Here is an 18,580-nt window from a genome sequence, read left to right as displayed (position 1 = left end):
ACTTGCAAACTGATATATACTTTTCCTGTAGAAATACATTCTAAAAGCACATAGCAAGTAAAGAGAACCAAAACACCCCTATGTTGGGGTAGGGTTTCCATGTCCTATTTTGTCAGGAGCTAGGGTTCTATTATGCACACAGCAGTTTCAAACAACCTAACATCGGGTAAGCAACCTGTCCTAGTTTGGAATGGTCACTATGGATCCGAATATGCACTAGGTCGAACGGTCGAAAAGGGTGCCCCGGTAAACCGGGGTTTGTGTTCCCATGCTGTCAGAGCCCATAACCGGTCAGCCTTATGGTCATGCCTTGACAAGACAAGCCTCCGGCAAACCGTTCAGGAATGGCAGATGGCAAACACTGTGTTCCTAGGCCCACCAATGCAAATGCAATGCAAAGAGACACATAGATGACGTCAAAATGGGATATCACGAGTTCGAGTCAAGCTCTCTAATAATCCCCAGCAGAGTCGCCAGAAACTGTAGACCCGCCCGCGGAGGGGGGCCTTGTGCTACTACAGTTTGGACTCGCGATTTTGTTGTCGCAGTTCTTAATCTGAACCAAAGAGTCCAAATCTGGCAAATCGTTTTGAGAAACAGATTTTTGAAAAAGTAGTGCCAAACATGGACTACTTTTCCAGATACAGAGTCGCCACCTAAATATTTTTTAAATGGGGAAATTTAGGAAACCCTGACTCGGTGCCGAAGGCCACATGTTCGTCATCACCGGAGTTGTCTCGGCTCGGGAGCTTGGGTACGATCGGGGAAGGTCAACTATGAGCACCCCCTTTCGCCCGGTCCGAAGACCGGCCTCTACTAACCATGATATCCGATTTTGAAGACGTTATGTGTTCTTATTCCATTTATTAGCCTAGAATTACTATGTTATGCGCGCAGCAAACAAGTATAGACTAGATTGCCTAATTTGGAAATAAGCATTGCATATCCGTTCGGTTTTGAAAAGCGCTTTGGAATTTGCTACTCGCAAGTAGGCTAAAATACGGATTTCAATGAGTTTTTCCAACTCAAACAATCCAACCTCCACCCACAGGCATTAAAACAATTTAACACATAAGCACTTAGCCGCATGGCAGGCATACTGTCATGGCAACTCTCACACGCATGCGGGATGCTAAAGCATAAATACTTACATCGTACTCCGTGCCAAAACAATAAACTAGTTAGCAAACATGCATGTCCTAGTTCATGTTAAAAATGGCTAATGCATCACATGCAAAAATGCAATCTAGGCAGGCTCGGCTAACCCTAAACATGGCGTGTGAAATACGATTAATCGATGCACGTATTCAAATTGGAATTGAAGTACAAATGCAGTTAGCATGATGTACCGAGCCTAATGTATGCAATACAAATGCATGAATGCACGCATGCATAGCATAAGGTATGCTAATTTTAAAGATGCCCTAATCTACCATCATATGTAAGTAAATAAAAGGGAAGAAAGAAGTGGGGATTGGAAGACATACACTCCACTCACACACACTTATTACAGATTTGCCCTCACCCAGAGGGACCAAATAAATATTACAAATTAGTTAACTATGCAAGCTAATTAAATATTACAAATTGCCTAATTAACTAAGCAAATTAAATTAAGCTAAGAAAACAGTAAATCGCCTCGGGAAATGCGCCGCCATGCATGAGCTGCCTCTGTTTTCCTTCCTTCACTCCTCTGGAGGCTGCCAAAACCTCAGGACTGCTTCCTTGGATGCTGGGAGACATCACCGGCTGCATGGAATTGCCACCGACAGTGGGATGTGGCCACCGGCACAAAATGAAGCTATCGGCAGAGAAATGATTGCCGGTCGGCACTTTACACTGCCGGTCGGCAGGGTGTTCCTGCAAAATCTGCAATTGACAGCAACAGAGGGCAAGGCAAAGCATGGCAGCACAATTCAAGGCATATATGCACCAATCATGTCCCTTATCATGGTAATGACTCAAAGGGGCATGTGTCTCGATTCTTGGACCACCGATCACGCATTTCCATGCATGATGGCCCAAGGGATCAAGTATGCAACTTTCATGTCAAATGAAACGCAAATCAATCAAACAAACTAAGGCCCAATTCCTATCATTAAGTCAAGGAATAAGGCATGCATGCAAGATGCAATGCAACCTAGACATACAAGCTAAGGATGCAACATGGCATGGCAAGGCACTCACGCAAGCATACAAGCAAACATGAGGCGATGCTAATGGATGCAAAGGTGGTCCTAAACATGATTTAGGCAGCTCTAATTAGGCCTAAAACAAGGGCCAAAGTGCTATAATGAGGGACCAAATACACATGCACACATACACATGTTGAAAGGCCAACACTTAGGCACATATTGGACAACTCTCAAACACATTTGAAAGGGGTATAACATGGACTAATGGCATGAAAAGTAAGCATTGAAAATCATGTTAAGGTGGTGTCAAACCAAGCAACAAATCAAGCCAAGCATGCAACAAATGGCCTAAGTGTTCAAAGCAAACCAATGGAGTATTGAACTACACTTAGCAAGACCAAACATGGTATGAACTTATTGACCAAAAACAGAATTTTAGCACATAAAATAAAGCCCAAAAGACCACTTAGATGGCATCTAAATGGCTCAAATTCAAAGGCATGCACAAGTGCCAAAGCATGGAGCATACTACACAAGCTTCCAAAGCATTAAAGAGAAAACTAAAGCAAGCATGCAAGCATACTATAAGGTCTGAAATGACATGGTGGATGGTCCCAAATCACCAAATCAATGCAAAAATGTCATGCTATGCATGCACACACTTAAGGCCAACAAGCCAAAATGCAAGGGGGCTATACCAAGCATGCCAAATCCAACCCAAACAACCTAGGACAGACCTAGAACATGGCAAAATATGCACAAAATCTTCACAAGACTAAGCCTAAAACATGCCCCAACAAGGGCTAAAAACCTAAGGCACATTGAGGCAATATCAAGGCATTACATGGTAGGTATGCTAAGCATGCATGGTGTACCAAAACCAACAAAAAACAGAGGCATAATATGACATATTAAGCACAAAAAAAAACTAAGGCATGGTCAACATGAAGCCTCGCTAGGTGCTCTCTCAAGAGGCCAAAACATGCCCTTTTCAAGGACAACAAGGAGAGGGGGTGGCTCTCTCCTTCTTGGGACTTCAAGGCATCACCTTCACCACTGAAATCCCTCAAGGTTTCAGTGGTGAAGAGACCCCGACACCAAAATCCCGGAGTTCTCACAAAAGGGCACAAAATGAGGCCTTTCAAGGCCTAAGGGTGTTCAAACTTACCCAAACCACAAAACACTCTTAACAAACAACCAAGAGGGCTTAAAAATAGAACTTTTTTGTATTATACACTAAGCACTAAAACAGTTCTAAGATAGGTAGAAATAAGGTGCAAAAATGGGGAATAAAGGGGTGAGATTCTTACCCTTGAAGACCCCTTTACAAATGATACTCCAATGGCCCTCCTTGGCTTAAATCCAACACCAAAACACCAAAATCAGTCCTTTAGAACCTCAGTAGCTAAGTGAAGGTGAAACACTAGGTGTTTGTGTGCAATAGTATGGACTAAACACACTAAAACACACACAAGAGGGAAAAAGAAAGAGATAAGGTGTATCAAACCCTAACCCTAGAACTCAAACCCTAGCAATGGCTGTCTAAGCTCTCTCAAGTGTCTCAAGTGTCTAACCCTTGCAACAAGAGAGAGCCCCTCTCTATATAGAAGCTTTTGTCTTGTAAAGCTTACAAGACAAGCTTCATAAGAGGGAGATCCCTCCATACACGTGTATGGAGGGGAGCAAAAGCAAGACAGCTGTCTTAAAATATCTGCAACAGCAGATGCACAGTAGTCGGCCGGCCAAAAATGCCATCTTGGCCAAAAGGAGTGCCGACCGGCACTAAATAGTGCTGACCGGCAAGAAAAAGTGCCGGCCGGCAATGTACATTGCCGGTGGTAGCAAAAACCAGCCGGTGGCCTCTAGCCACTGCCGGTGGTGTGTGGGGATGCCTCACAAGGCATTCCCTGCCCTTCCAAGGCAAAACACAAGTGTTTGGTGTGAAACCAGACACTAAACGGTCGACTTCGGAAATCCTGAGGCAAGGCGCGCGAGCCGAGGCCTCCGGGAACTCCAAACGAACACGAACATGGATAATCACCGAGTGTTCTAACGGTGACTTCCAAGTCTTGAGGACGGTCAAAAATGGGGTGTCTACACATGGCCAATCTCAGAGTGTTTTATTTTTAGCTTTTTCCTAAACACTTGTAATTTTTTTTTTTCAATAAAAAAAAGTAGACATTTTTCGATACAAATTCTTTCCTCTGTTTGTAAAAGTTGTTTGCCCGACTAGGGGCAATCAGGAAGGTTTGCAGGTTTGACCAACACTTTTTTCTTCCTAAAGCCGAGATAAGGATCTAGGCTCAGGAAGGTTCGCAAGTTTGGCCAACACTTAGTTTGTTCCTCAAGCTGAGATGAAGATCTTGGCTTAGGAAGGTTGACAGGTTTGACAAACACTTTTTTCTTCCTAAAGCCGAGATAAGGATCAAGGCTCAGGAAGGTTGGCAGGTTTGACCAATACTTAGTTTGTTCCTTAAGCCAAGATAAGGATCTAGGCTCAGGAAGGTTGGCATGTTTGACCAACACTTAGTTTGTTCTTTAGTCGAGATAATGATCTAGGCTCAAGAAGGTTGGCAGGTTTGACCAATACTTTTTCTTCCTCACACCGAGATAAGGATCTAGGCTCAGAAAGGTTGGCAGGTTTGACCAATAGTTTTTTGTTTCCTTTAGCCAAGATAAGGATCAAGGCTCAGGAAGGTTGGCAGGTATGTGTAGACACCCAATTTTTGACCGTCCCGTTTGAACACTCGGTGATCATTCTTGTTTGTGTTCGTCTTGAGTTCCCGGAGGTCTCGGCTACGCGCCTTGCCTCAAGATCTCTCGACTTAACTGTTTTGTGTTTGGGTTTGCACCAAACACTTGTGTTTTTGCTTTGAAGGGCAGGGAATGGCTTGTTGGCCATCTCCACAGTCCACCGGCCATGGCTTGAGGCCACCGGCTGTGTTTTGTTGCCATCGGCCAAATGTTTGGCCGACCGGCACTCTAGATGGTCGACCGGCCATCTATTTTGGTCAAATTGCATTTTTGGCTGGCCGACCACTGTTCATCTGCTTTTGGGAGATATTTTGTGCCAACTGTGATAGCTGGCACCCACTTTGCTCCCCTCCATACACGTGTATGGAGGGATCTCCCTCTTGACTAGCTTACTTGAGAAGCTTTGCAAGAGTGAGCTCTATAAGAGGGAGCCTCTTCTCCCTCCATTAGGGTTGAAAAAAAAAGCTCCAGAGCTCTGAGTTTTAGGGTTAGGGTTTACATATACTCTATCCCTATATCTCTTCCTCCTTTTGGTGTATTAGTGCGTGTTTGTTCTTACTATTGCACACAAACACCTACCATTACACCTTTCCTTAGTTGCTAAGGCATTAGAGGGTTGATCTTGAACTTTTTAAGCTAGTTTTGATCCAAGAAGAGGTCTGGTCTTGTGATCTTGGAAGTGTTCTTCAAGGGTGAGTGTCTTTGCCCTTTATTCCCCATTTTTGTATAGGTTTTTTGACTACCTTACACCTGTTTTTGAGCTTAGCATATAACATATAAAAGTCTTATTTTTGCTTGCTCTAAATAGTTGTTTAAGAGTGTTTTGTTGTTTGGGGTTATTTGACCCCTTTTAGGCCTTGTTTGGCCCTATTTTTGTGCTATTTTGGTGAGCTCCGGGACCACTTTGTTTGGGCCTCCTCACCACTGAAATCTTGAGGGATTTCAGTGGTGAGGATGGTGCCTTGAGGTCCTAAGAAGGAGAGGGCCATCCCCTCTCCTTGTTGTCTTCAATAATGGCCATTATAGCCTCATGTGTGAGCATCATTTCTAAGTGCATGTTGGACATGTCTTAAGTATTATTTGGTAGTATTTTGCCATATATTACCTCTGTTTTTACTTGGTTTGGACACACCATGCTTGCCTTGCATACATGTCTTGTAATGTCATGGATTGCCTTAACATGCCTTGTGCTTTGAGCCTTGTTTCTAGCATGCTTTTGGCTTAGCTTTGTGAAGCTTTTGTGCTCGTTTTAGCATGCTTAAGCTCTGTTTTTGGTTGTTTTGGTCGACCATGACATGCTTAGTATAGCCACCGTGCACTTTGGTTTGTAGGCCTTGGGTGTGTGAGTGTAGAGCATGCATTGCTTGCATCATTTCAGTGGTTTGGAACCGCTTAGCATGTCATTTCAGTCCTCATGGCATGCTCGTATGCTTGCATTTGATGTCCCTTTAATGCTTTATAAGGTTGCCATCTTATGCTCCATGTTCGGCTTCTTGTATGCTTCCATGTGTAACTCATTTAGATGCCATCTAAGTGGTTCTCGGGGTTCATTTTGACATGCTAAAACCCTGACTTCAGTTGTTTAAATCCTACCATGTTTGGTTTTGCTAAGTGTAGTTCAATACCCTTTTAGCTTGCCTTGAGTTTTGGCCATGCTTGCATGCTTTACTTGTGATGATTGGTCGGTTTGGCACCTCTTTTCCATGCAATTTCAGAGCTTATAATGCATGCCATTGGTCCATGTTTATTCTCTTTTAAGTGTGCATAAAAGTTGTCTCTACGTGCCTAAGTGTTGGACCTTGCGTACATGCCTATCTGTATGTGTTTTGGCTTCCATCCTTGAGCATGTTAGCCACTGTTTTAGGCTTGTTTGAGGGCTGCCTAAATTAGTGTAAGTCCATTCTCGCATGTTGTGGCGTGCTCACCTTGTGTGTTGATCGCACACTTGGCTTATCATGTGTTGTTGCACGTTTAAGTGGCTTTGCATTTGGCATGCATTTATCTTGGTTAAGTCGCCTAACATGTTGTCACATGCCTTGCCTACTTGCATGCCCACATTACATTTTGTACACTTGTCATTCCATGCCTTGCATGATTGATTCCTTAGGTTGTGTGCCTAGCATCATTACTTGCTTGCATGTTCATATTGCATGCCTAGTTCACATGCCTAGGTTCCATTACATTGGCATGCATGCCTCACCTCTTGATCAAGCCATGATAGAGGTTGAAGGCTCCCTTGTATGTTTGTATGCATTGTATTACATTTGAAATCAAAATGGCACACTTGGTCCCTTGGGCCATCACGCATTGAAATGCGCGATTGGTGGTCCGAGAACCAAGAACCATGTCCCTTTGAGTCATAAACACGATAAGGGATGTGTTGGTGCACACATTTGCTTGGAATGCATTGCCATGCCTTGTTTTGCCCTCTGCTGCTGTCAAAACAGGATTCTGCAGGAAGATTTGGCTGGCCGGCCATCTTTAGTGCCGATCGACCAACAATTTATGGCCGATAGCTTAACAAATGGCCGGTGATCATTTCCTTTGGCCGGTGACCATTTCCCTTGGCCAGTGGTGATCCACAGTGTCCATGGAGCATACCTTGGGATTTGTGCAATTTTCAGAGGAGTAGAGCAGGGTAAACAGAGGCAACTTGTGTATGGCGACGAATTTCTGAGCAAACCCAAGCACGCGTGCATTGGACCCTCTTCCGAGGCCTTTTACTGCTTTCTTAGCTTAGTTAATTTGCTTAACTAGTTAAGTGGTATGTAATATTTAATTAGCTTGTAGGTTAATTAATTTGTATTATTCTTTCGGTCCCTCCGAGTGAGGGCAATTGTGTAATAAGTGTGCGTGAGTGTGTGTATGTTTCCCAACCCCACGTCTTTCTTCCCTTTTATTTACTAGTTTTTGTTGGTTAGTCTAGGGTATGTTTCAATTAGCATACAATATGATAGCATGTTTGCACCCATTCATTCGTTTTGCATACACCAGGCTCGGCCCATCATTCTAACTGCATTTGTATTTCAAATCTAGATTGAATACGTGCTAATTGTAGCATTTTACATGTCATTATAGATTAGCCGAGCCTATCTTAGTTGCATTTCGCATGTGTTGCATTAGCCATCTTAACATGAACTAGGATCATGCATGATTACTAACTAGTTCATTGTGTTGGCACGGAGTACGATGTAAGTATTTATGCTTTAGCATCTCACATGAGTGTGAATGTTAACATGACAGCATGCTTACCATGTGGCTATGTGCTTATGTGATATTACTGAATGAGTGGCTGTGGGTGAAGGTTGGATTGTTTGAATTGGGATAAGTCATCGAAATCCGTATTTTAGCCTACTCGCGAGTAGCAAAATTCAAACCATTTTCCAAACAAGCGGAAAGACGATGCTTTGTTCCGACTTAGGCAATTTAGTCTATACTTGTTTTGCTGTGCGCATCACATAGTAATTCTAGGCTCATAACTGGAATAGGAACACATAATGCTTTCAAAACAAGTATCACGATTAGTAGAGGCCGATCTTTGATCGGGCAAGAGGGGGTGTTCATAGCTGACCTTCCCCAATCGTACCCAAGTTCCCGAGCCGAGGCAACTTTGGTGATGACGGACAGGTGGCCTTTGGCACCGAGTCAGGGTTTCCTAAATTTCCCAAAATAAAATATTTAGGTGGCGACTCTGTATCTGGCAAAGCAGTCTATGTTTGGCACTTCTTTTCTAAAAATTTGTTTTCCAAAACGATTTGCCGGATTTGGACTCTTTGGTTCAGATTAATAACCATGACAATTTGAGAGTCCTGAACTGTAGTGAACCCAATATGAACAGAACGGGACTCATCCTCCCAGGGCGTTCGGGGACGTCTACAGTATGACCAACACTTTTTCTTTCTCACATCGAGATAAGGATCCAGGCTCAGGAAGGTTGGCAGGTTTGACCAACACTTTTTCTTTCCTTTAGCTGAGATAAGGATCTAGACTCAAGAAAATGGGCAGGTTTGATCAACATCTTTAGCCAAGATAAAAATCGAGGCAAAAATCTTTGTTACAAAGGTTTTGTAGTTTCCCAAGTTGTTCTTCAGCCGAGATAAGTATCTCGGCCAAAAAAGGTGGGCAGGATAAGGAAAGACCGAGCTAACTAGGCCAGCTAGGCTTATAGTAAAGATGATACACTATAAAGTGAAAAAGTGCTATAATCGAACAAGAAGATGTGAAAAAAGAAAAGTTTCTTTCATTCATTGCAAATTAAGTACCAAAGGTGGGGCATATAGCCCAGTTACATATCATAAAACAAAAAGAAGAAAGGTCTCCTGATCAAACAAAGAGGTCATCTAGCTCGACATCCAAGTCAACCCGGACCTCTCCAACTTCGCCTTCTCGCGTTTGACCGGTTTCGGCCGCTTCATCAGAAAGATTCAGCACGGCTTGGCTGGGCAGCTCCGATCAAGCTTTCAATAAAGGCTGGCGACCGAGGTCAGTATTGGCGGAGGGAATGTCGGCTGGATCTGGGACCTCTTCCTCCTAATCCGCTTCCACCTGAAGGAATTTTTGTTAGACAGCATTTACGTAGTCTGTCATATAGATAGGTATAAAGTGAGAAGAAGGATTCAGGAACACCTCGAAGTCGTGTGGTTGACCGAGCTTTTTGGCCATAGCCTTCCAGCCGCATTTGAAGAATATGTCTTTTGCAGTTTTCCATTGCTGGACATAGGTTTCTTCACCCTCCTTGAAACCACAGTCCTCTGCATCCTCCATTTCCTTCTACAACTCCTTTATTTTGGTGTCCTTCTTCTTCTCTAGCTTGGCAAGTTCGCGTAAATACTGATCTTTATTCTCGACTAAAGCTTTTTGTTTCTTAGTCTTAGCTGTGCAAGCCTACTTAGCAAGTTTCTCATTCTTAGCACTCAACTCGGCTAGAGAAGCCTTCAGGACCTTTAGCTTGACTTCTTTTGTCTTAACCTTGGCGACGGCCGCCTTAGCCGTTTTTCGTAATTTGATCACACATTGGTGGGTAGTGTGATTTTTCTGGATGGCATGCACAGTGTACGAAGAGATAAGTTTAACCGCGCCAAGAGATTGTGAAAAGTAGCAATTATATTGAAAAGTCCAAAGTTTACTAGAACCAACGACTTTGTGGTGGACCGAATCGCCTTCAGCTCGGTCAGGTTCTCATGCCTTTCCATGTTGGCAAGAAGGAACAAGCTTTTGGACAAACCAAACGCCAGCAGGTGATCTTTTTCGGCGATAACGGAGGCGGTCGTGGTCATAGCACAGCCTTTGAAAGTCGCAGCCGGCGCCCACGCTAAGGAAGAACTAGCACGGCCGGGGGCACCTCCACCTTGCCATGGTTGGCTTGCAAGAGCTCAGTCTTAGGTGGCTCGACGTCTTCTTTACCTAACAGCTGCTGCAGTTGAGAAGCCGAGGTGCGCAGCCTCTAGTTGGGCCAAGATGGAGTAGCCCGGGAGGAAGGCAAGGTAACAATGGTTTCCATGGTCTGACCGGCTGTAGTTTGCTCAGTCTGGACCTCGGCATTCGAGTTGGATGCCTATTTGGTGATCAAAGCCCACACAGCTCTCTTCTTGGCCATCTCTTGTTCATCGGTGAGTGGGATTAAGTTGATTTGGGGAAGAGTGGGGTCTGGCTCGGGTGAAGATTCTAGGAGGAAGTCGGTTAGTTTGGTCTTCTTTTTGCCACTATAATGGTAGGTTGGTTGCACGTCAAGCAGTTCGGCCCAGTCTCTATGCCCGTAGCGTAGCGCGACTCAAAGGACGGCTTGATTCGCGTATGTGTATGTGGATTTAAGTTGGTATAAATCTACAAAACAAGGGCAAATTCACAAGGGTTAGCACGACAGGTGTAAACGTAGTGGAAAAGATTAAAACCAGACTACCCTTACCCGCTGTTCCCTTGTTCCAGTCGATATTGTAGCCCAGATCTAGGCTTCTTGATCTTTAAAATGGCTAGAAACCCAAAGGAAATTGTCATTGTTTGAATCTTTATCTACTGTATTTTTGATAATTTTTTTTCGACCTCTTCTTATTCTGAGGTAATAAACCCAGCCGTCGTCATTCTGGCCGAGCAAATATTGGTGGAACAGCTTACCCAAACTGAGGTTGAGACCAAGGCGACGATTTAGCTCGGCAATCCCGTTAATGATCCTGTAGGTGTTGGTCGATAACTAAGTGGGACATAGCCTGGTTTGTCTAAGGAATTCACAGATTAAGGGTTAGACTGGGAACTGAAGTCCCTCCTCTACAATGGACACCACGGTGAAAGGAACAAAGCCTGACTTGCCCCATGGTGTGGTGTCTAGCTCAGCTAAGGAAAGGTGGACGTCATCTGGAATGTGGTAATCTCTTCGAAATTCAGCCATGGCTCCCAGGGAGTTCACCAGAAATCGGTATTTGCCCATTAACTTAAAAAATTGCTATGTTAAAGTGTATACTGCGGCCTAGCTCAGCGCTGATGTGACATTGGTTGGCTCGGTTTAGCAAAATTGCACAGGGTCAACGTGCAAGGGTGTGTCTGGCCAAGCTAGTCAAGTCTATAAAGTGGAAATAAAAAGTGTTATGCCCAGCTAATGGACCGGGCTAAGTAAATAGTCAAAGCAAAATAAGCCTAGCTCAGTAATCTGTTGTAGTTGTATGCTGTATAAGTGAAATAATTGATTGATAATTATAAAAGATATAAGAGAGAGAAATAGCACATTACAGTGATTGGTTAATTAATCATTGAGTTTGAAAAGTAGGTCTAATTTTTTATTTAAATAACATCACTCTTATATTGTTTTACCTTATTTTCTTATTTCAAGACGTAAAAGTAATGATTCCTACATCAATAAATGCATATAAGACCCATTCACTTGTGTTTTGGAGCGACAAAAGAGGTATACATATATATAGCACTTTCCTTATGAAAAGTGAAAATTGCACTCACAAACTAGGGGTGGCCATGGGCCTGATGGCCTACTGAACCTGTCCAGTGTAGCCTAATATTTTTATAGCAATGATTCAGAGCGCCAATGACATGGCAAGGGGGGGAAAAAAAACCAAGACCAAGACCAAAAAATCACATCATAGGGGGTGGGACCCACTGCCAATTCATTAGAGCTGGCTTTAGAGCTCAAGAATTAAAACTCCATATCATTTTTCATATTTTTGAGGTTTGGGAAAAAAAAAAATTGTCCATACGACAGAGCTAGACTAAAATTTTGATCCTATTAAATTTTTTTTGATTGGGCTTGGGATAAAGTGTCTTAGCCTAATACGACTGTAATGCCTCGAAAGAATTACAATAATCTATTCGCAATATCCAATATATGACAACAACAATAATAAGGTTATCTTTCATTAATTCAATATGATATTCAAAAGAGAAACATATGCATCATACATTTATAAAGCCTAACCCAGAATCTATAGCATATGTTGCCAATTAAAGGAAAGGAAGGAAGATAAATAGATAAAAATACCCTGAGGGCTTACATATTTCCAAGATGAGGCTTGATTACAACAAAAGTAGACTTTAAATCCAATACAGTTAAGCCATTGGGTATACATAACAACCACAAAAAAAAGCTCTTGCTCTAGATCCTCTCAAACTAGTGTCTTAGCGGAGGCATATCACCAGTACCTGAAATATTTTCCCCACATAGGGTGAGCCAAAGCCCTGTAAAGATAATCTAACACAATATATGGATCTTAACAAAGATATAAGCATAGTAAGCACATACAGTGCCCGTGATAAAATCATTTATAACTCTTGTACAAAATTATTCTATGTCGAACTCAAATTTAATCCATGTTATCTCAATTCATGAGTCCTTTCCATTCTATTCAGACAACCAAGCTGAGGATACAACTCAGTGGGTCTCTAATCAATACAATTATCATACAAAACACTTCCGTTTGCCATTTTACAGATATTTCGTCCACAAGAATCGGCACCCATGTATATTCATAGTTTTCGGGAATTTCACCCTAGACATTCCAACCTACTTAATTCAACGGAGTAAATCCCCTTTCTTCTCCCAAACATCATACATGTGCAATATATTTAAGATATGACAAGGCTCAATATAAATGGATGAAAAAGTTAGTTTCAATTCACCTAATTCTCATGCAATTTCTACAATAATCATAGCTATCCTCCATCGATAGCCCAAAATAGATATTTCTAAACAAATATACAAATTTCGTCAAAGATACACTTTTTTAAAATCTCAAAATGGGAGTGATAATACATATCCAACTCCACCCTTATCATTATCATCATTTGAATTTCACAATTTCCATGTCCATTCCATTTTCTCTTTACAATCTCAAACATTCACATTTTTGGGCCAAAACCCCTCTTTTACATTTTGATTCCAAACCCTAGGTTTTTGACAGAAACCTCCAAAATACCATAATCTTTTGGAATAGAAAATAGGAAAGGTAAAACCCATAGAAAAGTGTAGAAAATCCCTACCTTAAACATAGAAGACGGAGAACGAAGAAAAGCCCAAAAGTTGACGGTGACAAAACAATGATTTGCTCTGATCAAAATGAAACCCTTGGCAAGCTCACACTTAATCTCAAAGGAGCAAAGTTAAGTGAGAGACCTATTTATAGTGCTAGGCCAAAGTGAAATGAAGTCTCAAAGTCAATCGAAATGAACAAGTCAAAATCCCCAAGAAGTAGGGCCTAAAACCGACTAAAAATCTAAAAAAGAACTCATAGAGATCGACCCTTCCCAGACTGCTATCGACTCTTCAAGAAGAAATGAAGAAAAACAATGCTAGCAGCGACCAAGGTGTCGACCCTTGGACCCAAGGTATCAACACTAAATTTCAGCAACCAAACCCAGATTCAGCAATAGACAAGCTTAACCCTTCCCAAACTGGTGTCGACCTTTGAGGCCAATAACAAAAGACAAGTGTCGACACCTCCAAGGCTGGTGTCGACACTTAAAAAGAAAATTAGTCATAACTAAAGTACAAAATGACATAACTTGATACTTAGTCATAGCAAAAAAAAAAAAGAAAAAAAGTTATAACTAAACACCACACGTGCCATACCAAATAACTTTTATGAATCATAAGAATTAAAATAATGTCATAACAAAAAAAGAAAATTACATAATTTCATATTTTGTTAGTCATAACTAAAAAAAACATAAGTCATACATAACTATTATTAAATACCAACACATGAAATATAACGAAACAACTCATTAATTTTAACTAAAATACTATAGTAGAAATTTTCTTTTATTTTTTATCCCTTATAAATAATCTATATATATATATATATATATAATATCAATTAGTTTTTGCAAAATAAATAAATAAATAAATAAAGGTCCGTCAGGCCCGATTTGTGCGCTCGACCTGGCCAGACTCGGCCCGTGGCCCTATTTTGAGTGATTTTGGGCCTGGGTTTGGGCCTAATTTTTTGGCCCTTGAATCAGCCCAGCCCGACTAGAGTTTTCGTAGAACCTGTATGACCCAACGGGGCCAGCTCAGGGTCAGGCCAATTCTACATCCCTAGTCTTGCTATAGTAATTTCTTACTATTTGGGGTTGTATTTATTTATTTTTTCAATCTTCTTCTTATTTATTTATTTATTTATTTTCTTGTGTTTTGGCGAAAAAGGTAGGTAGACACTTGAAAATTCACATTTATTAGTGTGATTGAAGGAGACCCTACCGATTAGGGAGCCAGATAGAAGGGATGTAGATATGTCCGGCAATATGAGACACTGCAACATAGGAGAACTGCAGCGAGTGTTGCCCTAGACTATATGGTGCTTTAGGCAAAATATTTAGTTAAATCCTATCAATTCCAGCTAATTTTCCACTAATTACAAATCACACAAGCAAATTAAATTGAAAAGAAAAAAAAAAACCCTAAGGAAACTAAATCATTAAGGAAAAAAAAGGCCTGAATTTTATTTAAACTCATATGATCATTTAACTAAAAAATAATTACAAATTGTGCTTATGGATGCATTTTAGAATACAGAGGGATAAAGTGGTAGAATATAGTTGAAGAAGATAAGACAATAAACTTAAAAATTAGACTTATCCATTTAGATTTTTTTAGAGGGTAATTGTGTGGTGTAAATTAAATTTATATAGTGCAAGGTTTATATGTAAAATAAATCTGAATTAAAAAATGATAATTTTAAATAATTAAGTCTAAATTTGTGACATTATTAAAAGATAAGGACATAAAAAAGTACAAAAACAGAGTAATTTCGTTACCATACGTGGGTACTTTTGATGTGGCACCCCATATGGCATGAACCACGTCATATGTTGGTCCCCACAAAATAGAGGTGTTTGGTGGTTTCTAAACAAAATGTGTGATTTTTGAGTGTAATGTGAGATAGATAATGCTATTACGTCAAAAAATTTAAAAATTTAAATGTCTTTTCTAATTATTAATTAAACATTTCACTTATATATTATTATGTTCAGAAAATAAGTTTAAAAAATGATATTGTATATCATTTTTCATGTCAAGCACCACATAAATAATATCCAAATATGGTCAACTAACACTGTATCGGTTTGGGAAGACTGCTGCGCACTGTTGCGTAGTCAGTGGGGCCTATTTTGGACCTCATTTCAATGATCCGAACCATTCAATTTGTAGAAGACATTGAGTAGAATATGCATACAAAAATTCAAGTTAATCGGATTTCGGTATCCCTTTTATCAAGGCATGTTCATATTCATATTTATACTTAAAATTAAATTTACCATTCAATTTTCTAGATACAAATATATCTGGATGAAAAGGATATCGATCTCCGATTAATTTAAATTTTTATAGATATATTCTACTCAATGTCTTCTATAAAATGAACGGTTCGGATCGTCAAAATGAAGGCCAAAAAAATCTCCATTAACCGTGCAACAGTGGCTATTGCATATCATTCCCCAATCCCACACCATATAAGCATTCTTTCTCTTATTCTTTATTTCATTATCTCGTTATACTTCTATATTATGAGTTAATAAAATTTTCTTTTTGTCGATGAAAATAAAATAAAAAATAACATGATCACATGACCAATATAAAAATATAAAGGACAAAATGTTAATTTTGAATGGACCCTTAAAAAAGAAAAATAATAAAAAAGTGCATGTTACAATGACTTTGTATATATTTTTGTACTCCTATTGGATCTACCATTATGGAGAAAAATATTGGAATTTTTACAAGCCAGTCCTATTTTCAAGGGTTATTACCCAACAGGTCCTTAATGGAGACTCTTTTACCTATAGGTCCTGAACATTTTTTGTTTATTCCATTTTTGCCCTCAGATTTTATACTCAAATCTAAACATTTTGGTCCTTCAAGGGTTATTACTCTCTCTCTCTCTCTCTCTCTCTCTCTCTCTCTCTCTCTCTCTCCCTGTCTGTGTGCACATTTCTCCACCAACGACCATTGGCATCTTTATTGTTGCCGACCATCGCCGCCTCCACTGTCGTCATTGCAGGCGACCTCAACCGATATCTTCTTCCACTTTCACCATTATTTCCACATCCACCAATGTCTTTGCCTCCACCACCACTGATGTCTTCAGTTCCACCTCCACTGTCATTGCCAACCATTGCTGCTTCCACTTCTATAGTTATCGTCGTCTCTACCTCTAGATCTGGGATCTAGGCTCTTTGCCACTGTAGACCGCCCCGAGAACTCCGCTCTCCCCGCGCGAGGGCGCAAATCGTTTTGTCCTTAGCTACTACAGTTCGAACTCATGTCACAGTTCTGAATCTAATCTCACAAAATGCAATGTGAGACCGATAAATCACCAAAGAGTCCAAATCCGGCAAATCGTTTTGAAAAATCGATTTTAATAAAAAAGTGCCCAACATGGACTGCTTTGCCAGATACAGAGTCGCCACCTAAATGTTTTATTTTGGAAAGTTTAGGAAATCCTAACTCGTGCCTAAGGCCACGTGTCCATCATCACCAAAGTTGCCTCGGCTCGGGAACTTGGGTACGAGAGGGAAAGGTCATGTAATGAGCAACCCTACTCGCCTGATCAAAGATCGGCCTTTACTAACATGATATTTTGTTTTTGAAAACACATGTGTTCTTATTCTAATTCATTAGCTAGCTTACTATGTGATGCGCACAACATACAAGTATAGACTAAATCGCTCAAGTTGGAACAAAGCATCTCATGTTTGTTTGTTTGAAAATGGTTTAGAAGTGCTACTCGCAAGTAGGCTAAGTCGTGGATTTTGCCACCCTCAAGTGGGCTTAGAAAAAAACATGATTTGCCACTCTCAAGTGGGCTTAAAACGCACATTTTGATGAATTGTTCCAACTCAAGCAATCCATCCTTCACCCACAGGCATTCAGGCAGTTAATCACTTAAGCAGTTAGCCTCATGGCAAGCATGCTAACATGGCAACACTTAACACACATGCAGTACGCTAAAGCATAAACACTCACAGTGTACTCCGAACCAAAACAAAGAACAAATTAGAAATCATGCATGATCCTAGTTCATGTTAAGATGGCTAATGCAACACATGCAAAAATGCAACTAAGATAGGCTCGGCTATTATAAGATATCATGTGAATGTAACTTTATAACATGATGTTGAACACGTATTCAAGTAAATGTATTGAAATACAATGCAGTTAGTATGATGTGCTGAGCCCGGTGCATGCAAAACAGATGAATGAATGCACGCATGCGAAGCACAAGGATGCTAATCGAAACATGCCCTAAAACTAACCATCGTAAGCGGTTAAGTAAAAGGGAGAAAGAAATGGGGGTTGAAAGACATACATCACACACACGCACACTTATTACAACAGTTGGCCCTCTCGACGGAGGGTCGGAATGGAAGCTAAGCTATCTAAGCTAAGCTAATTAAACTAATTATTACATAATCAAATTGAATAACTAGCTAACATTAAGCTAATTATTACAACACGTTAACTAATTAACAGATTAGAAAATTTAATTACAAATTCAAAAGCTAACTAACAAGTAAAGCTAATTACAAATTACAAAGCCTCAGCTCAGTTCTAAGAGTTCGAAGATGCATGCTCGATCGCCTCGCTCGGAAATTCGTTACCATGCCTCATGTTGCCTCTGTTTGCACACTTCTGCACCTCTGAAAATTATGCCAACTTCTATGATGCTTCTGACCTACCTTAGGAACCATTTGAGGGGTAGTCGGTAAAAAGGTGTAGCCATCGGCCAAAGAATAATGGTCATCGACCAATTTCCAGGATAACGGCCGGTTATTGATAGCTGATCGGCACCCTATATAGCCGATCGACCACTTCTTCCTGCAAACTTCTCCTTTTGCTGCAACAGAGCACAAACAGAGGCATGGCAATGTATTTGCAAGAAAATGTGTGTGCAACCACACTCCTTACCACGTCTAAGGCTCAAAGGTGTGTAGTGCTCGGCTCTCGAGCCATCAATCATGCATCTCAATGCATGATGGCCAAAGAAGCCGAGTTGCACAAATCAATGCCAAATGAATGCACAAAGCACATAAATGCCTTAACCTCTGTCATGCATGATCAAGAGGGTCAGCGACCGAGAATTGAGGCACGTTTCATCACTTCAAGTATGAAACGTTCCTCGCTCCCCGTGTTTGGACTAACACCATATCCAAACACAATGCAATGCATGCTCAAGATTCTAAACACAATGCGA

Source organism: Camellia sinensis, chromosome 14 (assembly GCF_055761805.1).
Source record: "Camellia sinensis isolate YWXY chromosome 14, ASM5576180v1, whole genome shotgun sequence".
Classification (NCBI taxonomy): Eukaryota; Viridiplantae; Streptophyta; class Magnoliopsida; order Ericales; family Theaceae; genus Camellia; species Camellia sinensis.
The sequence above is the reverse complement of the archived record's forward strand: the minus strand, read 5'-3'. Positions refer to the sequence as shown.